At 44.0% G+C, this 5,881-nt stretch overlaps 1 pseudogene; it reads left to right on the top strand.

Annotated features, from left to right (window-relative positions):
- Window positions 1-3,954: 3,954 nt before the first annotated feature.
- LOC118704094 lies at window positions 3,955-5,132 on the top strand (annotated as a pseudogene).
- The last annotated feature ends 749 nt before the right edge of the window (window positions 5,133-5,881 follow it).

A 5,881-nucleotide genomic window follows, 5' to 3' on the forward strand; every position in this document is an offset into this window, starting at 1 on the left:
TGTTACCCGAACTTTTGACATATGTGTACCCCTTCTAAATTTTCGTAATGCTGAGTACCCCTCGTACTCATGAGAACATAGAATTAGGCACAGCTAAGCACGGTGCAGTGTATATCCCCACCAAACTCCGGTGCAACATGTACCCCCACCAAACTCTTTCCATACCCCTGGGGGTACATACTTTGGGAAACACTGCATTTGGGGAAAGTGGGTTCTTTTCATGCAGATTATCTCAGCTTCTTTTGGGGGATGTAGAAGGCCCATATGACAAATTATTTCATTGCTACTGATCATAAAATTCCAGACCAACTAATAAGGATTACAATCCTGATGGTTGAAATTGAAATTAGGTCGGGTATTGTGTCTAGGTTTGGTTTCATGAGCTTTAGCACGAGTGGCTTCATTTAGAACCTGTGATTTTTCTCTTTAAAAGTTGTATGCTTAATCCTACCCCACCTAGATAAGTATATATAAATTCCTGCTATATATGAGGTTGCTCAAAGGTGTGGCATAAAGGTGGCATTATAAAAATTCATAGTTTGACTCATGATTCTCAAGACAATACATTAATGTATCACATCCTTACCTTACAGGTAAGACAAATAGGATAAAAATAAAGAAGTGTGCATCAAATTATAACTAATCCTACATAATTTACTCAACAAACATATTCACACAACTGGTTAGAAGTAAATCTGAGACTACAATCTATTTATGCCTTGCTCAGCAATGTTATTTCATTAATTGATAAGTCCTCGAGTTTCCATTAGCCTAGAATACAGGGTGAGGCAAAAGTAGGGTTATAATTATAAATATGCAAAACAGTTTATTCTTGAATTATTATTTATTAAATATTGTATTATTTCCCTATAAACAACTGTAAATCTAGTTTTGCCCCACCACTTGTATATCTAACTTGTCCCTTCATCTCCATTGTCATAGCCTCTTGCTTACTTACAGACTCATAATTTATTTATTTATTTATTTATTTATTTTTAAATTAACAAGAGAGCCTCTTCCATGTTAACATGGGCTCTGTCTCACACATTCCAACCGCATGGCGAATGAGAGCGCAAACTTCGCCAAGCCCCGGGGTTTTACACCGGTGGTGTCACTGCTTTGACTGACCCTGATTGGTTGGGTGAGGGCTAGGGTCCAGTTACACAAAATGGAGGACAACTCCACCCTGCCCCACAGTGGAATCAGGTTTCTAGTCAGGAGTTTGCCTCACCCTGCCCTGCTCCCTCATTCCCCCATTGTCTTATATGCATGAGTCAAATCATTGATTCAGCCTACTTCCTTTCAGCATAAACAATAAATACAGTTACCAAGACCCTTAGTACCACAGTTCCTATCAGTATTGTCTTCACTGAAGTCCAGTTCCCCTCCTGCAGGCATCAAGTCTCCTCCTGGCCTGTGTGGAGCCCAGGCTGGGGATCTCACAGGTGAGACCGCTAATTGCCAGCATCCAGGCCATGCAGGAGTTGGGAGTCATGTAGTCAGATCTGGGTGCCATCTACTTCAACAGCCGTGGGCGTGCTCAGGATAACAGTGTAGCATCCCTTTAAGTCCTTGGGCAGTGAATTTCTTTACCCATACTGAGTTCCCAGGCTACAGGGACTGCAGTGGGCACAGGCAGTGCATCTGGAACAAGCAAACTGCAGAGCCTGTAAGGACTTGAGCAAGGGAATGGTTACATGATTTCAAAAAGGGGGAAACCATCCCAGTAGGGGTACACCTGGCCCATAAGAGGGTGAAGGACAGGGGGTGGGTCCAATTTTCACCAATTCTAGGACACATTTAGTTAAACCCCTTTTCAGAGTCCTGCTTATGCCTGTCCTAAGGCTAGAGCTATACTTTGAGATACCTTGGCTACAAAGGTGGGGCTGTTATCTGATACTGGCCGCCAAAATCTAGGTATAATCTCCTGGAGTAATCTCTTGACTACTATAGAGGAAGTTTCTGTCCTAGTGGGGTATACTTCAACCTAATCTGAAGTGTCTACAAAAACTAGACCTAATGCTGGTGGTTTAATCTCTGAAATCCACCTACCAATGCTCTCCTGGAGAAGTTTCCTGGGACCCGAATTCCCAGGGGGACCCCCTTACCTTGCTTAGCATTTACGTGTGCACAGACAGTACTTCTAGCAACTCTGCCTCACAGAAGCTCAGAAGTCTTGGTGACACTTAAGTGGGTAACCTGGTGTCACTGGGAAACTCTGACCTAGAGCCTCTGGGACCAACAGTCTTGTCATCTGGAGGGTCCACCAATCATCTGGCTTGCTTCTGTTCAGTCAATTCCTTCCAGCTGCAGTTGGTAACCCTCTTTTCTATGTGGATGGCACAATGCCTCCATCAAAGGGCCTGGTTTAAGGCCAAAAGTTCAGGAACTGTGCCCAATTTATATTAAATTACCCATTGCAAATGCCACCCAAGAGCTCTTGCCTCTCAAATCCATTCTTCACCTAGATTCAGTATCCATATCTAAAACAAATATAATCCCTTCATTTCCACTTTTAAGGGTCTCCAAAAATCCCACTGTCTTTAATGAAATCTGCACTCAACATGACACATGAGACACTTCATATGATACCACCCAGTTGCTTAGGCCAAAGTCTTGGAGTCATCCTTCTTTTTTCCTCATCTTTCCTTTAACTCCATTATCTTTCAGTAAATTCTGTCTCCAGGACATCTAAAACATATCCTAAATCTGTGCACTTCAGAACACATTCCCACCACATTTATAGCTACTATCTGTAGCTGAACCATCATGTTCTCTGTTACTTGTACTACTGCAATAGCCTTCTAACTATTTCACTTTTGACTCCCTGTGGCCTATTCTCTGCAAAAGAACCAAAGATTTTAAAAAATATATTTATTGTTGAGATTGTTACAGATTTCTCCCTTTTCCCCCAAATGCCCCCCACCACCCAGTCGCCACCCCACCCCAGGTCTTTACCACCCTATTACACAAGTCCATAGCTAATCATATATGCACATAAGATCTTTGGTTAATCTATTATGACCCTTCCTCCCCCTTTCTTCTGAGATTCATCAGTCTTTTACATGTTTCCTTGCCTTTAATTCCATTTTATTCATCAATTTATTTAGTTCATTAAATTCTTGTTCATTTATTTTAATTTTTAGATTCAATTATTGATAGATATGTATTTATTGCCATTTTATTGTTTATATGTTTTATTTTTAATAATAATCTACACTAATAAAAAAGAAAGATGCTAATTGTACCTTCACTATGCCCACAGCCAATCAGGAGTAATATGCAAATGAACCCAACTAAGATGGCGGGTAACCTTGCAAAAGCGGGCAAGGCAGGCAGTGCCCGACTTAGCCTGCAGGGTCCAGGCTGCAATGGACCTGGCAGGCCTGGGAGATCCAGGTAGTGATAGTGACCGAGCAGGCTCAGCAGGCAGCACCTGATGCTGCTCCTGGGGTCCAGGCGGTGATCAAGACTGGGCAGGCCCAGCAGGCAATGCCTTATGTCACCCATGGGGTCCAGAGGGTGATCAGGACCTGGCAAGTGGCATGGACAGTGCCTGACATCACCCTCAGAGTCCAAGCTTCAGTCAGGACCTGGCAGTTCCAGCAGGCAGTGCCTGATGCTGCTCACAGGGTCCAGGTGGCAATCGGGACTGGGCAGCCCAGCAGGGAACACCTTATGTCACCAGCGCGGGGTTCAGGGGGTCATCAGACTGGGCAGGTGGCATGGAAAGTACCTGATGCTATCTGCAGGGTCCAGGGGCAATCGGAACTGGGCAGGCAGCATGGACAGCACGTGATGCTACCCATAGGGTCCAGGGGGTGATTGGGATCAGGCAGGTGGCATAGACAGTGCCTGGCGTTGCCTGCGGGGTCCATAGGCAGGGGTGTCCAGGGTCTCAAGGATCATTGTCTGCCCCTGGGCACCTGAGGACACTGGTGGAGCAGGACCAGGATGAACATTTTAATGAAAATGCAGTTCCTTGCCCCGCCCCAGCATGATCTGTCCCTGGAGAGGAGAGGGAAGTGGGCAGTTAAAAGGCATCTGGGCTCTGAAGTGGCTGGGAACAACCTGTGGGCAAGCTACCAGGAAGAGGTGCTGAATCATGAGGATGCAGATGGCTGGCTGATGGAGGTGAGCAAAGGTGCAGATGAGGCTGCTCTTGCCAGCGCTGAGCTGGAAAAGTGCATCGAAAGCCTGATGGACAAAATCTCCTTTCTGAAGAGGAGATCACCGAGCTGCAGGTGCAGATCCAATATGTTCAGACCTCCTTGGAGATGGGTGTGTTCTCCAAGTCCCACCTCTCCGCTATGCTCAAGGACATCTGCACCCAGTATGAGAAGGTGGCTGCCGAAAACATGCAGAATGCCAAAGAGTGGTACAAGAGCCACTTCACCATGCTGACTGAGAGTGCTGCCAAGAGCACCTACACGGTTTGGGCTAGCAACTGCTCAAGGCCAAGACCCTGGAGATGGAAGCAAGACGGGACATGAATGAAGCGCTGGGAAAGCAGCTGCGAGAGCTGTAGGATAAGCAGAACTCTGATGTTAGTGCTATGCAGGACACAATCAACAAATTAGAAAATGAGTTGAGAGCCACAAAGAATGAAATGGCAGGACATTTAAAAGAATACCAGGACCTCCTCAAAATGTGAAGATAGTTTTGGACATTGACATTGCAGCTTACAGGAAACTCTTTGAAGGTGAGACCAGGCTCAGTTTTACCAGCATGTTAACTATAGCCAATGGCTACTCCCAAAGTTCCCAGGTCTTTGGTGATCTACCTATGGTGGTTTACAAACCAGCTCCTACTTGATGTCTGCTCACTCCTTACCTTCTTAATACACGAACCACATCCAGGAGGAGCAGTTCGAGGTGGAGGAGACCAATGAGGATGCAAAAGCCAATGAAGCTAAGGATAAACCCTCTTCTGAAGGAGAAGCTTAAGAGGAGGAGAAGGAAGTGGCTGGTGAAGAGGAAGGAGTGGAATATAAAGAAGGTGCCAAGGAAGAATTTGAGGATGCAAAGGAGGAGGAAGAAGGAGGTGAAGGTGAAGAAGATGCCCAAGAAGCTGAAAACGAGAAGAAAGATGAAGGTGCTGGGGCGGAGCAAGCAACCAAGAAGAAAGATTGACCCCCCCTTTCCTTAATTATTTCAGGAATAATCCTCCTGAAACCAGGTCAACCCCATCACCAACCAAGCAGTTGAGTTCCTGATACTATATGAATTAAGAAGTCAATATATGTAACATTCTGATATGACTAAGGTTGTACATTATATGTTATGCTATGACTTTTCTCTTTATGCAGAGTATCTGTTTGCTTGAAGAGTGGCTTTCTGGCTTGCTGCCAGCCTGTTCATGGTCCACACTTATGAGTTCAGGATCTATGACAATGTGAATAATTGATATGTTTACAATAAAAACACATGAATACATGAATTCACTAATGTTAATGTTAAACTTCATGGAAAAAAATAGTCCTTTGAGTTTTGGTGGTTTGAAATTAAAGATCTCAAATCATTTGCAATAACATTAAATTACAAAAAAAAATACATTAGGGGCCAGGAAACGTTCGAAGAACTGGGGAACCATTCCCAAATCAGGAAAGGAAGTCACAGGGTGTATATTATTGCTATGAATACAGTATTTCCAACTATTCACAAGATATTCAATATAATGTATTAGATGGTTTTCGATCGCATGAAGTATGTATTTTCATAGAGTAATACTGGTCCATATGTTATAGTTATTGTGGTATGTCATATCCTATCTATATTAGTAAAAGGTCATAGCCTATCTATATTAGTAAAAGGGTAATGTGCTAATTAAACAATGAGACCTTCCAGAAGTTCTTCTAGACAAAACCATGGTGGTGGGGTCA

This window comes from Pipistrellus kuhlii, unplaced genomic scaffold, assembly GCF_014108245.1.
Source record: "Pipistrellus kuhlii isolate mPipKuh1 unplaced genomic scaffold, mPipKuh1.p scaffold_m20_p_40, whole genome shotgun sequence".
In the NCBI taxonomy this organism is placed as follows: domain Eukaryota; kingdom Metazoa; phylum Chordata; class Mammalia; order Chiroptera; family Vespertilionidae; genus Pipistrellus; species Pipistrellus kuhlii.